Source organism: Perca fluviatilis, chromosome 21 (genome assembly GCF_010015445.1).
Source record: "Perca fluviatilis chromosome 21, GENO_Pfluv_1.0, whole genome shotgun sequence".
Taxonomy (NCBI): domain Eukaryota; kingdom Metazoa; phylum Chordata; class Actinopteri; order Perciformes; family Percidae; genus Perca; species Perca fluviatilis.
The window spans coordinates 32,408,192-32,428,197 of NC_053132.1; the positions used below are offsets into that span (position 1 = coordinate 32,408,192).

Consider the following 20,006-nt stretch of genomic DNA (forward strand, 5'->3'; position numbering starts at 1 on the left):
AACGAGGCACAAATATTACACCATAATCAAGGTTTTTCTGCTTGTGATGCAGACCATTGTAGTAATTACCTGCCAGAGCCGTGTCTCCTGAGTCTAACCATGCATTTGGTGCCTATTGGTTCTATTCTAATGTAGCTCTTAATGGTCTGGATTGACTCCATGAGTCATTTTAATTGGATAATTACTGTAGAGTGAGACTTGGTGCTAGTGGCCACGCCTTCCAGCAAATTGATGTTGGTATTGAATGTGTAACAGTCATATAGTATTGAAGTAAGTTATTTAAATAAGATCAGACCTGGCCTTAACACATGGGAAACACTACAGCAGCTGCTGTGAGGACAAGTCCCCTTCAGTCACTTCCTTATCATGGTATGTACAGTAGAGATAGGAATACAAGCAAACGGGATAAGACCTGTACAGCTAATTTATGGGCCTCTTATCACACATGGCCAGTCAGCTCGGTATACCTCTAACACCATAAAGGTTAACATCCACAGTATGTTTTCTTTAGATCTTGTCGCTTTTTCTCTATATTAGATGTTTGACCAAAAACATTATTTTGCTATTAACTGACTGTAATTCCTACATTTAAAGTAGCCCAACATGAGACAGGACCCATTGGTTTACACATTTTGGTGCCATCATGGTCGTCTGTCAATTGAGAAAACTCAAGATGCTATAGCTGACAAGGCACAGTATATTAATACATCTTAAATATTGCCAAGTCAAACTTGAGTTTGAAGAATCATTTTAAATTGAAAGGACTTATTCACAAGCGGACAACAATTAAAGTCGGCGGAACCGATCTGTGCCCTGCCGAGTTGCTGCCCAGGGGTCTCATTTATAAACGTGGCGTACGCACAAAACAGGGCTGAAAATGTGCAAAGCTTGTGATTTATAAAAAACAAACTTGACGGGAGAATATGCGGTCCTCCACGCAAACTCTGACCCATGCGTATGCACATTTTGGAGACAAAATAGGAATTGGCGACGCAGATGGTGAGGTGGTGAACTGAAGTCAGACTGCAGAAAGTACATGTGGGAATAACGATTAGGCTACTCTTAATAAGTTTAAGTATTAATGCCTCACGCACATTTCTTCACACCATATCATGAAGATTGTACTGAGTGATAATTGTTCTGAGTGATAATTGTTCCATAAACACCTCCAACTCAAATCTTAAATCAAAAGTCGTTCTTAATATTTAATCAGCGCTGTCTCGTCGTCACATTGTCTGCTACGGAGCGCAGGACGATGAGATAGCCCGACTGCATGGAATACAGGATATCATCAAATACCCTACCATTAGATAACTGCAGAACACAGTGTAAATAACTAAATATCTGTCTTTAAAACTATGCATATATCATCAAATGTCAAAGTCTGGAAATACAGCCGTTAAGCTATCGCGCAATCGTTACGCTCTATGTCCTCGTTATCAGTCCGAACTTTAATACTGTTCATAACAAAACCTGCATGAAGAAAAATGTGTTTGCCTATTACATTTCGATTTCAAATTGTATCTCGGGGTGGGGGATACCACCAGTTGTTGCTGTGATTTTAGCAAGGTGTTAACAATCACAAATTGTTGTAGGCTAAACATATAAATACTGCGGTGAATCCGTGTGTAATGCTGCATGATGGCACTGCTGGCCCTGCAGGAGGACAGCAATGGAAGAATCAGGAGAAAAAGAGACTTCAGGGACCATGACGATGACTGGCTCATATGCCGATTTAAATTCCCTAATATAGCTGTAATAGTAATATAGCTGCGCTCTTGGATCTATGTACTGAATCGGGTCCAGTAGAGAGGGCAACACGCCGGAACCGTGCCATCCCGGTCCAAATACTGGTCTTCGCCACTCTGGGTGAAACCGGCTGTTTCCAGAGGGAAATGTCAGACAGCTAAGTGTTTTTTTTAAAATTAATATTATATATAATCTTCATCACTAAGGCTTGTTTGGATATAATATATAGTTCTGTTAAATCTTATTATATACGTCTGGTATATTGAAGCTGTCCCCGAGTGCCGTAATGCCTGCTGTTTTGGAAGATTTTATTAATAAAGGTAGTCTATAGATCCGGTTTCCCTACACTGTGCGACAACAGGCCGAAATTATAATTCAATTGGCAGCAATCTGAGAGTTTGAGAGCGTCTGAGAGTTTGTTTGTTTTTTTTTCTCCGCTAGTCGTCATGATTCAGCATGATTCGGTGTAACGAAGAACAACTGCCATGGTCATTAACATACTCATCAGCATTCACGAGGTGCTTTGCATTGACTATTTATGGTTAAAAATTAGCGTGCACAGGGTGGGATAAGAGGCTGATCCACGTACGCACACTTGTAGTCAATCTGTGATTTATAAAGGGAACATTGCTTACAGGTGTGCGTACACACGGTTTTATAAATCTGACTTTTTTTCGGCGTACGCCAATTTGGGCTTTTGGGCGTACATACACTTATAGTAAGGATCCTACGCACAGTTTTATAAATGAGACCCCAGGGCTTGAAAAAGGAGACGCAGCATTGGAGAGGGAGAGTAACGAAATTGAACAAGCGGCTCAAGCTCACACAGCGTGGCAAATGAGACTGATTGCTGCTGCAATCCCCAGCAAAGGCATGCAGTATCAGTACTTCTGCTACTTGGGTGGAGTGATATGCTTGCAGCACCTGAGAAGCCCTGAGCAGAGAGTAGCAGTGCTTCGCCTTCCTGAGAATATAGTTCCCAGTATGTATACGGTTAGAAGATGGCTGTGTGTCATGTGACCTTCTTATTTGTACATGCTGTGACTATACAAATCACAACATGTAAATAGGAAAAATGTTGGCGTTATTTTGTCACTTATTGGGAGCAACAACTAATTGCTTATCCCCGATCCAAGATGGCAGCCTGTCCTTTGTTCTGTTAAGTTGTTGTTTGTATGTTTTAACATGTTTTTTAATGGATTTTAACATCCTCTCTAACAAATTGTTTGCCTCTCAACAAAGCTTGATGTGAGCCATTGGAAAAATTGTGGCTTACTCCTCAACTTATGAACTATTTTTACCTGATTTGGTGGCCTGCTCCATGTGCTCTACCTAATCAGTTTGGCCCTTCTGCTGCAAACCATCTGCTGCTGTGGGGTTTGTCTTTGGCCTGAAATAGCAGCACAGGCCTATTATTTTTTTGGACTGGGAGTGTGGAGTTTGCCTGGATCTTTTTGTTTGTTTACTTTTGGGGTGGACCTGCATCGCTCTGCCTGCACCGGCTGCGCCTGGGTCTCTACCTGCTACAGCCTGGCCTCCTACTTCAGCTATAGCCTGGGTTTCTACCAGCTACAGGCTGGGTTCCATCTACTGCCTGGCCTACACTCCATCAGGTCCCAGCTACAGCCTGGGTCTCTCCACTAGCTACCAGCTATAGCCTGGGTTTCCAACAGCTACAGCCTGAGTCCCTCCACTTCACCATTAGCCGTTGTGCCACTCCAGCTATCCTGCTCTGTGGTGTGCAAATTCCATCATGGCGAGTATGGTTCTTGTCTTTCTGTCTTTGCTCTGTCTGCTTGAAATCTCAGAGTATGAGGTGCACCGGGAGGTCCTAGTGAGTGACTATGATGTTTCCTTAGATGCACTTTACATGTCACCACGATCAAAGGTTACTGACTGTGCACAGGACTTCGTTGGCAGTCAGTGGTGCTGGATGTATTGCATGAGCATGGGTTCTCAACATGCAAACTTTAAACATCTTTTAAGCCTGCTCCTCCTAAGTGACTGCTTTATTCCATCAAAAAACTCTTGGTCCAAAATCACAATGAGTGGTGATTCTAAAAATTGTATGAAGCACTGTCTTAATACACGCATGTTGAAATGTATTATTACACTTATGCTGCTGATGTCAGGAAATGTGCAACCTAACCCAGGTCCTGTGACCGATATGATATCGCTGCAAACTCCTGCTGATTTTCTAAATAGGTCTGGTATTGGTTGTGTGCACATAAATGTGAGAAGTCTACTGCCAAAAATTGATATGGTCAGAATTTGGGCCAAATTGACAAATGTTGATATTATGGTGTTATCTGAGACATGGCTGGGTAGCTCCACTCCTGATAGGATAGGAGGGGGTATAATATATTTCGTACTGATCGCCGTGCTAAAGGTGGAGGAGTGGTGATCTATGTAAAAAATAGTTTGCAGGCAACAGTACAATTATCCAAGTCTGTGCCTAAGCAATTTGAATTGCTAGTATTGAAAATTGAATTATCGAAGAATTGTGTTTTAACAGTTGCGGGATGTTATATTATTTCCTTCTGCACCAAAGGATACATTGTCCTCATTGTCTGATTGTTTGTCATCTATAAAATACACCAAATTGGTTTTAATGGGTGATTTAAATTGGGACGGGTTAACTCCAGCATCTGATTTATTTAAAAGTTTTTGTGACTCAGCGAATTTGACCAAAATTATAGACTCGTCTACTAGGCCAAACCCTAAACATCCTGAAAAGTCTACGCTACTTGATTTGCTTTTAACCAATGTGCCACAGAAATACAAAGCTACTGCTGTTTTTGCAAATGATTTGAGTGATCACTGCGTTATTGCGGGTGTGAGAGATACCAGGATATCTAAATGTAAACCGCATATTATAATTAAGAGGAGTCTTAAGTCGTTCTGTGAACAAGCTTTTTTAATTGATCTTAATCTTTGTGATTGGACCAGGGTGGATCCCGGAGCCCGAGATAGCATTGCAATATTTTAAATCACTTTTTTTGGATATTATGAACAAGCATGCTCCTCTTAGGAAATATAAGATTAAAGGACGTGATAATCCGTGGTTTTCAGAGCAATTGTCTGATCTAATTCATGAGCGTGATCTTGCTTGGGCAACAGTAAAGAAATCCAAAAACAGCTCAGACTGGCAACATTTTAGGCACCTGAGAAACAAATGTGTCTCTCAAATACGCAGAGCTAAATCAGATTTTTATGTAAATGATTTATGTCAAAGTTCAGCTAAACCTTCTAAATTTTGGAAAGCCAAATGCATTGAAGTTGAATGATGAAATTATTACAGATAATAAAAAGATGCTAGATTCCCTAAACCAGCACTTTATATCTTCTGGGTTGTTGTTTGAGCATGCAACACAACAACAGATGACACAAGAGGATTACTCTTTGTCTAGGGAAAATGAACCTTTCAATTTTGATCTTGTTCATATTGCAACACAGGAAGTATATGATGCTCTTGTAAGGTTAAACGCTATGAAATCCTCTGGTCATGATGGGTTGGATCTGTATTTTTTAAATATTGCTACTGAACATATTGCAGAACCTTTGACACACATCTTCAACCTGACTATTGAAACTGGATTAATACCTAGTGTATGGAAGTCAGCATATGGAAGTCAGCATATGTCACTCCTTTATTAAAGGGTGGTGACCGATCAAATCCAAATAATTATAGGCCAATATCTAAGCTATCTGTTTTAGCCAAGGTTTTAGAAGGGCCTATAAGTGACCAGTTGAAAGATTATTTAGCAACAAAAATCATTTTAAATGATTTGCAGTCTGGTTTTCGTAAAAAACACAGCACTGTCACTGCCACTATGAAAGTGTTAAATGATTTAATAAGTGCTATTGATTCTAAAGAATATTGTGCTGCACTGTTTTTAGATCTGTCAAAGGCGTTTGACACAGTTGACCACTCTGTCTTGTCTCAGAGATTGGTGGATATTGGAATGTCTTTAAAAGCTGTCAAATGGTTTGGCAACTACTTGAGTGGCAGGTTGATGGTGTGTCCGCAAACTCATTACTTATACAAAATGGTGTCCCTCGGGGGTCCATTTTGGGGCCCATTTTATTTACTATTTATATAAATGACTTGTCAGAATGTAACAAAAGCAAAGTGTCATTTTTATGCGGATGACACCATTTTGTATTGTTCTGCCTCATCCTTAACAAGGGCCTCAGAGGACCTGCAATCTGCTTTTAAAATTATTCAGAAGAATCTCCAAAAATGATGTGCTTCTCTAAATCAAGGAACACAGACGATGCTTGTCAGATTGTTACTCTAGATGAGAGAGTAATTGAACGACTATCAGTCTACAAATATCTTGGCTTTTTCTTAGAAGAAAGTTTGTCTTTCAAGCAGCATATAGAGTGTCTAACAAAAAACGTAGAGTGAAGTTGGGTTTCTATTATAGAAACAAAGGCTGTTTCTCTTTTAGTGCAGCATACCATGCAGCACTAAGATTTGTAACTAATTCTGGTTTTCGTACTCATCACTGTAACTTGTATGAGTGTTAGTTGGCCTTCTCCTTTCGAACTGTTTTCGGTGAAAGTGCCTTTAATTTTTTGCACCCTCATCCTGGTATAAACTGCAGAATCATCTTAAATTAGACTACCTACCAACATTGATACTGGTATAAACTGCAGAATCATCTTAAATTAGACTACCTACCAACATTGATACAGTTTAAAATTAGGATAAAGGATTATTTGAGTACTAAATGCACTTGTGCTGCTACTGAGCGCTGCTGGTGATTATGTGGAGATGATGTTAATTTGCCAACTGTTTTCTTTTTCTGTTTTATGTTGTCTGTTTTTGTTATATATTTTAAATATGGAACTTTTGTACTGCTGTCTTGGCCAGGACTCCCTTGACAAAGAGATTCTGAATCTCAGTGGGATTTCTCCTGGTTAAATAAAGGTTAATAAAAAAAAAAAGTTGGCTAGATGGAGCCGGGTTACCTCCAGGATCTGTGCTAGGCTTAGCTACCGGTGGGGGTGACAGAGTTACAACACGCACAGAGATGAGAAGGGTATGTATGGACTTATCTAACTCTGGGGGTTACTGTGAATAAGCTAAAGTCCCAGTAAGTCAGTGTGTTCCTTTAACCAGGACCATAGGGTGATGGTAGTGTTTGTTAACTGTTTAAACGTGCATCCTGCCTGTCTTTGGTAGCAAACAGTGAGATAAGGGGCTAATGTGAGCTCATTTATAATGTTTTTGTCATGATTGTGGGTTTCGGTTGTGTTCTGTTTCCTGTTTTATTTTGAAGTCTGGTTTTCTGTCTTGTCTTGTCTGTTTTACTTCCTGTGTTTTCCCTCCCTTGTGATTGCCCTGATTTGTTTCACCAGAGGCCTGTACTACGAAGCAGGATTTGGCGTTAACGAGCTAACTTCAGGCTCAACCCAGGATTTTCTGTACTACGAAGGTGGATCAGTTGTTATCGGGTTCAATCACCGTGGTAACTCATGCTGAACACCTAACCTGGTCAGGAGCAGTTTAAGTTGGAGATCAGAGATCAACCGGTGTAAAAGCACCGCCTACTGACCAATCAATAGGTCGATTGATAACGGCGTCACCGTTCTTAAAGAAGATCAGGCGGAGCTCGGTGCAGAGAGAGAGAGAGGGGGAGAGAGAGAGAGAGAGAGAGAGAATCGCTCATAAAAGTTAAAACATTGAGAGACCAACAACCCCGTAACAAGGGTTTGTGGAAATATAGCCTATATATTTTAATGGGAGGGAATTACATATCGGCTTCTTGAGCCGTGTGTCGCCAATGCGCACATCGGTTTGAATTATGTTTTTATATTTTTTATTTGCTCTCACGATCGCTTCCCACTGCCAGGGTCGCAACTGAAATAATAGGCTAAAGCAACGACTGTTTATGGAAAGCACAAGTGTAATTATGGTCAGATCTTCCTGACTGATGAGGAAGTGATATTAATAAGCGTTGTGATTTAAACATCTACAGCGTCGGCTATTTATTTATTTTTTGCCAGCTTTCCTCCTGTTTTAGGAAGCAGCGACTGTATTGCGTTTTCCCTGTAAAACCGTGTCTGTGTTCTTCATATTTATGGAGAAATAACATGGAGCTCTGGTAGATGTTTGCGATTGGTCATGCTGTGCAAACACCGCCTCTTTTATGTGAACGCGCGCGTCTCTAGATCGGGAAACCCTGAGTTGACTGAACTAGTTGATAACCAGCGTCGTAGTACAGGTTATCCGGGACCGCGGTTGTTAGGTTAGTTGAAGCCGGATTACTGAAAGAGATCCAGGACAAGTTGATCTTGCTTCGTAGTACAGGCCTCTGTTGTATCACCTGTCCCTTGTTAGTCCTCATTACCTCTTGTATTTAGTCTCTGTGTCTCCCTTGTCTTTTGTCAGATTATTGTATTCTGTTTCTGTGTTCTGTGAGTTTGTTTGTGTCTTGAGTCAACCATTCGTCTCTGAGTTCCAGTTCTGAGATTCTGTTCTTCTGTTCTGGATTTAGTTTTTGCCTTTTATTTTCTGGATATTTTGGTATGTACTCCCTTTTTGTTAAATAAATCATCTATTCTGCATTTGGGTCCAAACCTTTCCTGACAACCCGTGACAGTTTTTAATACTCTACATGGTGTTAGTTTAAATAATTGCACTTTAAACATGTTTTTTTTAATGCTTTTAAATATTGGTTGAAATTTATGATAACAATGTTAAAACTAGATTTGAAAATACAGTTAAATATAATAAACTTTATTTAATATGAAAATATGATTGTAAAAAAATGGTTGAAGTTCCTAAGGTATCAAGTTAAGAACTGTTACAGCAGTGGACATTATCTTTATTTTTTTATGTAAGGAAAATTTTGAGTTGGAATGATACAGATACATGTAATTTTCCATTATTTATATTTGGTTACAGTAAGGTGTGTGTGTGTATATATATATATATATATATATATATATATATATATATATATATATATATATATATATATATATTTTTTTTTTTTTTTTCTCTCTTTGTGTTTCAAAGGTTTTTCACTGTAACTATCTTGAGAACTAAATATACTAATATCCTAATGCGATTAGATTAGATTCCCAAAGTGTGGTGCGCGCACCCCGTGGGGTGCTTGAGGTGCCTCTAGGGGGTAATGTAATGGTGTAATAACTACACCAATACTTTTTAGTGGTATTTTTCATGAAATAAAAACCTAAAATTGAAAACATTGCTTTATACATTTTAAATTAAAAACTTATATTTTAATAAATGTACCCCCTCTCCGGGAACCATCGCCTTATTGTGGTGGAGAGGTTTGTGTGTCCCTATGAACCTGATGGCTGTGTTGTCTGGAGCTTTGTGCTCCTGGTAGGGTCTCCCAAGGCAAAGTGGTCTCAGGTGAGAGGCCAGACAAATAATGGTTCATAAAACCCTATGAGTCATTGAGGAAGAGGTGAAGTTACCCTGTTCGGAGGAAGCCCGGGGCCCCCATCTGGAGCCAGGCCCAGATGGAGGGCTCATCAGCGAGCGTCTGGTGGCCAGGTTTGCCACGGAGCCCGGTCGGGCACAGCCCGAAGAAGCAACGTGGAAACTCCCTCTCCATCCCATGGGTCCACCACCTGTGGGAGGAACCGCTGGGGTCGGGTGCGCTGCCACACAAGCGCTACTGGTTAGATCTGGTGGGGCTTACCTCAACGCACAGTCTCGGTTCTGGAACCATACTCCTGGATTGTTGTTGGACTTCTTTGCAAGTCATGGATTGTCTATAACGAACACAATGTTCAAACATAGGGATGCTCATAAGCGTACTTGGTACCAGAGCACCCTAGGCCAAAGGTCAATGACCGATTTTATAATCATTTCATCTGATCTGAGGCCGTATGTTTTGGACACTCGGGTGAAGAGAGGGGTGGAGCTGTCAACCGATCACCGTCTGGTGGTGAGTTGAGTCAGGGGGTGGGGGAAGACTCTGGACAGACCTGGTAAGCCCAAACGGGTAGTGCGGATAAATTGGGAACGTCCGGAGGAGGCCCCTGTCCGACAGACTTTCAACTCACACCTCCAGCAGAACTTTTCGTGCATCCCTGTGGAGGGTGGGGGCATTGAACCCAAGTGGACAATGTTCAAAGTTTCCATTGCTGAAGCTGCGGCGAGGAGCTATGGTCTTAGGGTCTTAGGTGCCTCAAGGGGACCCAGGAACACCGTGGTGGACACCGGTGGTTAGGGAAGTCGTCCGACTGAAGAAGGAGTCTTTTCAGGATATGCTATCCCAGAGGACTCCGGAGGCAGTTGCAGGGTACTGAAGGGCCCGAAGGGCTGCAGCCTCTGCCGTGAAAGAGGCAAAACAGCAGGTGTGGGAGAAGTTTGGAGAAGACATGGAGAAGGACTTTCAGTCGGCACTAAGTTGCTTCTGGAAAACCATTCGCCACCTCAGGAGGGGGAAGCGGGGAACCATCCAAGCTGTGTACAGTAAGGAGGGGACACTGTGAGGAACTTTGAGGAACTCCTGAATCCGACTAATACGCCCTCTATGTTAGAGGCAGAGCTGGAGGATGATGGGGGGATTGTTGTCAATTTCCCAGCCGGAAGTCACTGATGTAGTCAAACAACTCCACAGTGGCAAAGCCCCTGGGATTGATGAGATCCGTCCAGTAATGCTCAAGGCTCTGGGTGTGGAGGGGCTGTCTTGGTTGACACGTCTCTTCAACATTGCGTGGAAGTCTTGGACAGTGCCAAATGAGTGGCAGACCGGGATGGTGGTTGCCCTTTTCAAAAAGGGGGACCAGAGGGTGTGTGCCAATTACAGGGGTATCACACTTCTCAGCCTCCCTGGTAAAGTCTACTCCTAGGTGCTGGAAAGGAGGGTTCGGCCGATAGTCGAACCTCAGATTGAAGAGGAACAATGTGGATTCTGTCCCGGATGTGGAACAATGGACCAGATCTTCACTCTCGCAAGGAAAACGGCTGGGATGAGGATCAGCACCTCTAAATCTGAGGCCATGGTTCTCAGCAGGAAACCGATGGAGTGCCTACTCCAGGTAGGGAATGAGTCCGTACCCCAAGTGAAGGAGTTCAAATACCTTGGGGTCTTGTTCGCGAGTGAGGGGACAATGGAGCCGGAGATTGGTCGGAGAGCAGTATTACATTCAATTTACCGCACCATTGTGATGAAAGGAGAGCTGAGCCAGAAGGCAAAGATCTCGATCTACCGGTTAGTTTTCATTCCTACCCTCACCTATGGTCAGGAAGGCTGGGTCATGACCGAAAGAACGAGATCCAGGGCACAAGCGGCCGGATTGGGTTTCCTCCCACGCTTCCAGGCACGTCCAGCTGGGAGGAGGCCTCGGGGAAGACCCAGGACTAGGTGGAGGGATTATATCTCCAACCTGGCCTGGGAACACCTCGGGATCCCCCAGTCGGAGCTGGTTAATGTCGCTCAGGAAAGGGAAGTTTGGGGTCCCCTGCTCCTGCTGGAGCTGCTCCCCCTGCGAACTGACACTGATAAGCAGATGAAGATGGATGGATGGAATAAATGTACCCAAAATGCACTTCAGTTCCTGCCAGCCTACTAGCTACCTACTAGCTGAAATAGTTTGCACAACTGGCTAAAATCAGGTGGGACATCTAAAGTCATGAAAGAGGAGCGAGGAATGAGGAATCGGAGGCAAGAGAAAAGGAGAGATGCGTTGGTTCGGAAGGACCAGGACTGGGACCGGGAGAAGAAACTGACCGGGAGACAGAGAAAGATGAGATAAAGGAGACGGAAAAGGAGGATCGGAGAGCACAGGCAAATCAAGAGGACATATGCTCACCATCCAAGTAGGGAAAAAATCTGCCAAAATAAAAGGAGGAAAAAGGAAAAGAAGTGTCTTGAGTGTGTTGAGTGAAATACAGTTCATAAGTTGTGGGTGGATGCATCAAATCCCTTTCAAGTGGGGAATCTGCACACAGTTTGAAAAGACTTAGAAAATATAAAATATTAAATGCATGAAAAACATCTTTACAACATTTGAGCTCACTTTTGGCTCAAATGTAAAATAATGCAAAAGTGATATTAACGTCTGATTTTCAGCAGCCAGCCTCCCTCTCATCCACGCCACTACTGTATATACACATGCGGCTGGCGCTGATTTGACTGGATCTGAACTGACAGTACCAGACTCTTCCAGTGCCATGCCGCTCTGGGGACCGGCGGCACAGCTAGAAACCGCTGCTGACGGACGCAGAGCTCTCCTTCCACCGGAGCTCCGACTTCTCTTTGTCTGCACTGCAGACTGAGCTGCTGTCTATCAGAATTAAATTGAGACAGTTTCATAACCTTTAAAAACGTCTCGTAGTAGTGTTACATTTTTCCCGTGTTTTGGTACAGTTTGTCTAACACCTAATGCGAGCCGCACGTTAGTACACATGACAACCAAAATTTTGAGTGCTTTAGTGGCGTTGCCCTGACTCCCTGAATACACTACTGTAGGCCTATAGGCTATTCAACATAACTGACCATTTTTTTATCAATATTTGAAAAACAGAAAACATTACACTTCATAATGTTTTGTATTCGTAACACTGTTGTATTATTGTACAAATTAGCTACAACAGTAATAGCAGTTACCTTATGTAGGTCACTCCTAAATTTTTCAACTGAGGAGCAAAATGTGCTCCTTAGGGAAAAAAGATACGTTATGCCCTGTTCATACTAATCAAATGAACTGGATGATGTGGTCAATGTAGTCAGATGCGGAAGCCCCCTTACTACATTATATTCAATTATATTTAAAATGTTGAATTGTTACCTGCCACCAGATTTTTGCATTTTCCTTGACATGAATATGTTACAACCATAAATTTGTGCCTGGAAATGTATTAGAATGCAGGAAATTAATTCTTTGATTCTCAAAATTTCTTTAACTTTTTTGGACTTTGGGGTTGTGATTTCACCACGTTATCATATTGATAAAAATGAGGGTCAAAACAATGAAAATTAAAGCTTCAAGCACTGATGGAAGGGCACTTGTACTTCCCTGCACGTCAGAGTGACCTACAGGATGCTGATTGACACGGCAGTGCATTTGCGCGACCCTCAGACACTACACACACAAGTTAGACTTAATTTCCTGCATGGAGCGCATGGCGTTGGAAATAGCGTATTGCAAATGTTTTAACATTTCCATTGTCAACAACTGGCTACAACAAACGGTTCATGAGTTATGAAAGATGGCATGGCTAAAATGTATGGGGCAGGGCAAAGCGTCAACAAGGAAGAAGGAACTCTCTGCTGGATGCAATGATGTCTCACACAAAAGTCTACGCCAAGCAGCATCGCTATGGTATATGGGGCGGGTCTAAAGTATAGAGGGTGCACGAGACACACATTTTGTTCAATATATCAAGTGTAGACCACACCTTGAAGATTTCATTAAATTGGATAATGTTTGTCATATAAGGCTGACTTCCTGCTGCCAGCAGGTGGTGCTATGACTATGAGTCAATATTGGCATATAGTTGTCCTCAGGCCTGGACTCTTATCAGGCATGAAACATTTCATGCAGATTGAATGTACAATGGAGTTCCAAAAACTTCCTGGTCCAACGCCACGCCACAGCAGCGTCGTTGAACAAAAAAAATCAAGCTTTTAATAACTTTTCATCTTTGAGGTCTTTGAGGTAGATTGTACAGATGGAATGTACAATGGAGTTCCAACAACTTCCTGTTTCATGGCTAAATGCTCAAAATGGTCGCCACACCGTTGGACGAAAGCTCAAGCTTTTAATAACAATAATATTAATAAACAACAATACTAATAAACAGCTTTCGTCGACTAAACGCTGACCAGAGTAGTAATAGTCTGGAGTTATCCCTAAAAGCTAAACTATGATTATGGCCAGTCCCAATTATAGTATGATGTATCCTGACTGATAAAGACTGTTAAGACTGAACATCGAGTGAGGGAAAGATGACACACACACACACACACACACACACACACACACACACACACACACACACACACACATACACATACACATACACACACATACACACACTAATATTACCAGTCAAAAATATTTTACATACACAGAGAGCACCTCTCTACTTTGTTTTCCTTACTAAAACAAATTAGAAGTCAAAACTTTTTTAAATGATTTAGTCCTCTAAAATAATTTCAAGAGTGGGGCAGGAACAGCTGACAATATCTACGATGTCAAATGTGAGCTTTTATGTTCAAAGTGACCTCTCATCCTGTTAATTCTCTCTTTCTCCTTACTTTCATCTTCTGTTTCCAATGTCACCCTAAGAAACTAGTCTTAACTAATTAAGTAAGTTTAGATTTTGTTTTGGTCCTTTTAGTTTCTGTATTATTATATAGTATATTTGATTTCCAAATTAATTATTTTCAGTGTAAAGTAGCAACAGCTTCAGTATGAATAAATATCACTATCAAAAATCCAGATCAGTAAAAGCTCAGTTTGAGCCTCTGCTGTTGGAGCAGCTGGGATGATCTCATCGCTAAGTGAAGCAACACTAACCTTCCAGGCAGTATGGTAATGCTCAGCCTTGTGCTCCCTATAACTAGACCTTGAATCAAGTAGTTTATTTCAATAAATAAATAAACATGGAGCAGGCAGCAGAGCAAAGGCAAGGTCACAGCACCAGCCCTGAAGATGACGGAAGTCCACCAGCAAAACACACATGTTGCATATACTATTGTTACCAGTAGTGGAAATGGTGGGAATGCTTTGGAATGCCATTCCAGGAGTAAAAGTCGGGAAGGAACAGTGGTTCCTTTTCAGTTTCAAAAATAGTCAATGTTTTTTTTATTTGGTTAATCGTTTATAGCCATTTTACCATAGATATCTATGCATTTTGCAGTTTCTGAATTAAATATTTCTTTCCTGAGCGCACTTGAACATAGCACAAAAGCTTGTCAGCGTTGCTGGATGTTTACAGACACAACCGACGACCTGGTGACGATTAAGGTTGCTTTCAAATTTCTTTAAACTTCAGTGGTGTCTTTGAGATTTTTAGTCTATTTTGTAAATAAAGTAAAGCAATAACAGTTTTTTCCAGAAGCTTCTGGAAAACTGTTCGCCACCTCAGGAGGGGGAAGCGGGGAACCATCCAAGCTGTGTACAGTAAGGAGGGGACACTGTTGACCTCAACTGAGGAGGTAATAGTGCGGTGGAAGGAGCACTTTGAGGAACTCCTGAATCCGACTAATACACCCTCTATGTTAGACGCAGAACTGGAGGATGACGGGGGATTGTCGTTGATTTCCCAGGCGGAAGTCACTGATGTAGTCAAACAACTCCACAGTGTGGAGGGGCTGTCCTGGTTGACACGTCTCTTCAACATTGCGTGGAAGTCTGGAACAGTGCCAAAGGAGTGGCAGACTGGGGTGGTGGTTCCCCTTTTTAAAAAGGGGGACCAGAGGGTGTGTGCCAATTACAGGGGTATCACACTTCTCAGCCTCCCTGGTAAAGTCTACTCCAAGGTGCTGGAAAGGAGGGTTGAAGAGGAACAATGCGGATTCCATCCTGGTCGTGGAACAACGGACCAGCTCTTTACTCTCGCAAGGATCCTGGAGGGAGCCTGGGAGTATGCCCAACCAGTCTACATGTGTTTTGTGGATCTGGAGAAGGCGTATGACCGGGTCCCCCGGGAGATACTGTGGGAGGTGCTGCGGGAGTATGGGGTGAGGGTGTCTCTTCTCAGGGCCATCCAATCTCTGTACAACCAAAGTGAGAGCTGTGTCTGGGTTCTCGGCAGTAAGTCGGACTCGTTTCAGGTGAGGGTTGGCCTCCGCCAGGGCTGCGCTTTGTCACCAATCCTGTTTGTAATATTTATGGACAGGCTATCAAGGCGTAGTCAGGGTGGGGAGGGGTTGCAGTTCGGTGGGCTGGGGATCTCATCGCTGCTCTTTGCAGATGACGTGGGTCCTGATGGCATCATCGGCCTGTGACCTTCAGCACTCACTGGATCGGTTCGCAGCCGAGTGTGAAGCAGCTGGGATGAGGATCAGCACCTCTAAATCTGAGGCCATGGTTCTCAGCAGGAAACCGATGGAATGCCTTCTCCAGGTAGGGAATGAGTCCTTACCCCAAGTGAAGGAGTTCTACTACCTTGGGGTTTTGTTCGCGAGTGAGGGGACAATGGAGCGGGAGATTGGTCGGAGAATCGGCGCAGGCGGGTGCGGTATTACATTCAATCTATCACACCGTTGTGACGAAAAGAGAGCTGAGCCAGAAGGCAAAGCTCTCGATCTACCGGTCAGTTTTCGTTCCTACCCTCACCTATGGTCATGAAGGCTGGGTCATGACCAAAAGAACGAGATCCAGGGTACAAGCGGCCGAAATGGGTTTCCTCAAGAGGGTGGCTGGCATCTCCCTTAGAGATAGGGTGAGAAGCTCAGTCATCCGTGAGGAGCTCGGAGTAGAGCCGCTGCTCCTTCGCGTCGAAAGGAGCCAGTTGAGGTGGTTCGGGCATCTGGTAAGGATGCCCCCTGGGCGCCTCCCTAGGGAGGTGTTCCAGGCACGTCCAGCTGGGAGGAGGCCTCGGGGAAGACCCAGGACTAGGTGGAGGGATTATATCTCAAACCTGGCCTGGGAACGCCTTTTGATCCCCCAGCCAGAGCTGGTTAATGTGGCTCGGGAAAGGGAAGTTTGGGGTCCCCTGCTGGAGCTGCTCCCCCCGCGACCCGACACCGGATAAGCGGAAGAAGATGGATGGAATAACAGTTTACAGAAATTGTACTTTTAAAGGCAAGTATAAAGGCTTTTCTTATGTCTTGGCAGCTGCAAAAAGAGTTTACAAAAATTTGTACTTTTTGGTTGTTTAGTGTTAAAGTGCTCATATTATGCTCATTTTCAGGTTCATAATTGTATTTAGAGGTTATACTAGAATAGGTTGATGTGGTTTAATTTTCAGAAAACACCATATATTTGTTGTACTGCACATTGCTGCAGCTCCTCTTTTCACCCTGTGTGTTGAGCTCTCTGTTTTAGCAACAGAGTGAGACATCTCACTTCTGTTCTATCTTTGTTGGGAGTCACACATGCGCAGTAAGTACTGCTAGCAGCTAGGCAAGCATTATAACGTGTGTTACAAAGTGACGAGCATTTGTCTCTGAAGTAAAGGCTGGACTACAATAGAGCTGTTTGGAGCAGTTTGTGAACAGTGTTTTCTGGTGGAGATGGTAAGTCCCTTTGGGGTGGACTTTGGGCTTTTTCACTTTGTAAACCTATAACGTGCACAAAAAAGATATATGAAACAATAAAGGAAAGGGGAAAAGATAAAAAGCATTATATGAGCACTTTAAAGTTACCTTGGCAATGTTTTTTATACCAATGAGGTCAGTTGAATGCCAAGGTCTTTGAAGTGAGTTCATTTGAACACTGTATGCCCTATTTTTGAACAGCTATACAATTTGTTTATTGTAATGTTACCTATTGAAGCCTCTTGGAAATGTTACTTGAATGCTGTTTCATTTATTGTTTTGTAATAATTCTACGTTATAAGCAGTGAGCTTAGGCAGAGGCCTTTTATTTGTAGTGTTTGTTCTCTTTAATGCCCTAATGACAAACAATTATTGTGTCTGTAATTGTGTAAGACTCAAACAGTGAAGTATGCTGGGGCAACTATAAAACCACTGACCATTTGTTACTGTAAACTTGGCCCACAAAACTGTTGAGTATGAAATACAAAGAACAAAAATGTAAAGAAGAATGCTTAAACACAAACATTAGCCTGTACTAAAATGTATACATTTAAACAGAGTAGGCTACTTCAACATGTTTGTTAAACCAGTTTAACACACACACACTAGAGGTCCCTTTATGGGTCAAGAAACTGTGTCAGGACTCTCCTGACCCTCTTCCCGTCAGCTGACATTCCCTCTCTGACAGTTAGGGAATTATCAGGTTGGTTGTCCCGGTCATATGAAATAGCCTCGGTAACACTGGTGTCATCGACAGTGTCCATAGCAGCCTCCCAGTAATTATGCAGGACAAAGCATGCATATATGACGAAGGGTAGGTCATTAAGGTTAATGTCTATTGCTCTTCTCAGGACTCCAAACCGGCCTTTCAGCCTCCCAAATGCGCACTCGATAACCATCCATGCACAGCACAAAGACAGTCTGAGGTACTGCTCCTGAGCATTGGTCCCTCCATTTGCATAATCTTTCATTAGGTATGGGAGCAGAGGGTATGCAGGATCTCCAAGTAAGTACACTGGTATGGCCTCTTCATCCTCAACTATGTTCAAACTGAACCTCCCTTTTCTATTGACATAATCTGTGGAATTCACAGATGGCTGCTTTATTTCTACATGTGTGCCATCCACAGCACCTATGCATTGAGGGAGGCCGTGCACTTCTTCAAATTTCTGCACGAATTGCTATACAGAATTTTCGCATACATAGGACCTAAGTTGACAGCTATTGCCAAACACACTTCCCTTACTATTATTGACACGGTTGATCGAGAAAAAACCGAAAGCGTTGGCTGTTTTACACAGTCTAGCCTCGCTGACAGGTAATACAAGGTGCAGGCAACTTTTTTTATGACACCGACAGGGGACCGCATGATGGTCATCTCAGCCTAGATGTAGGGACGCAGCAATTCGGAGAGTGACAGCAGCGATGACCGTGACATCCTAAAATTTTCACGCCACTCCTCTGGGACAACAACCACTTCATTTTCGAAGTTCTCCCACCAGACAGCAGTTCGCCCAGGTGGGACCCAAAACCTGCGACGCTGGCGGCAATGCAGAGTGGTTCTTCGTGTTGGAGGGAGTAGAAGTTGTTGCAAAATTGCTGACCTCATGAGCACTCATTCGTCTCTGCTCCTCGATATAATAGAGCAGCTGTATTTGCAAATGCAAACAGACGAAAAGGGTTTGCACCAACAAAAATGCCACTTCTACTCTGAATGCATCCATGATCACCATAGCCAAATGTCTGTGCACTTTTGGCGTAGGTGCGAGTTCTGGCGGATACTGTGACGTCAGCTGCCTAAACCTCCTGCAAAAGAAGATTTCCTAAATCTCCACTCTGGTCAGAGTTTTTAAAAAGACTCGCTTTCAGAGGCAAATTCTCCGTTTGCGTGTAAACAAAGGGCACAAACAAAGGGAAATGTTTCCGTTTTTCAAAATAACCATGTACGCGTAAACAGGGCCTAAGTGTGTGAAAGAGTGAAACATTTTTTCGATGGGGGTGAGATTTAATGTACCAACACTTGAATTTCTAGAAACATGTATCAACATAAGGCACAGCATCACTTCACTAGGATTAAAAAGATAATAAAATCTTGATTTTTCTCTTGTTTTGTTTGTTTTTTAAAGGATTGCATAATCATTTTCTGGTTTAACTCCTCTGAAAGATTAGTTAAGAAAGATAAATTAATTTAAATTAAACAACTATTTTTCCAGTGTGGTCATGTATGCACCTGTATATATGTGCATGTGTTTGTATGTGTGTTAGACTTCATTCAATCGGTGGGTGTGTCCTTTACATCAGATCATTAAGAATCAAGGCAAATGAAAGTGCTCCTCCACTCAGCCTAATGAGGGGTATGAAAGCTACCCTTAATTGTTGTCCACAATGGCTGCATTATTTCATAAGAACTAATTACCCTATCAGCCATGCTAGCAGTAAGGCAGGGCACATACACATGCACGCATGCACGCACGCACACACACACACACACACACATTCACACACACACACACACACACAGACACACACATACACATGCGGTTAACACAAATTCAATAGTCTTGATCAATGAGCTGATAAACAAGAAACCATGAGGTGATATAGTTGTGTGTGGACTGGTTTATGTCTTTTATGGTGTTATCACACTCACATTGCTGTCTATAACAAAAAGGGGAAAGTTGTACCAGGACTGTTATCCTCCCCTAGCATCTTTTAGTTACTGTATTTAGATTCACATTGCTTAATTACACAGAACTAAAGACTCTACACAGAAATCCCATCAGTTACAGGTAACATACTTCATGTAGTCTTTTGTACCTCATCATCCAACCATATTAGAGGTTTAGGTAGCGAAGAGAGTGAAAAAAAGAAAATCGTACCAATACACCAGAAATCCTAGCTGCCTCTTTGCACCAATCATTGTTTTTTCCACTTTCTTCTCCTTCATCTGTCTCTATTTCAGTGTTTGGTCAGTTGTCGCCATTAGTCCAAATTAGAGCTGTTTTCCAGGGAAGACAGGGAAGTGTAAATCAGCTTCAGCAAGCTACAGAC

General features: G+C 42.6%; 1 protein-coding gene across 2 annotated transcripts in view; it reads right to left on the reverse strand.

Annotated features, from left to right (window-relative positions):
* LOC120550790 (RNA binding protein fox-1 homolog 3-like) overlaps nucleotides 1–20,006 on the reverse strand; it is a 1,027,376-nt gene that overhangs the window by 95,868 nt on the left and 911,502 nt on the right. The gene's annotated exons all lie outside the window — the stretch shown is intronic.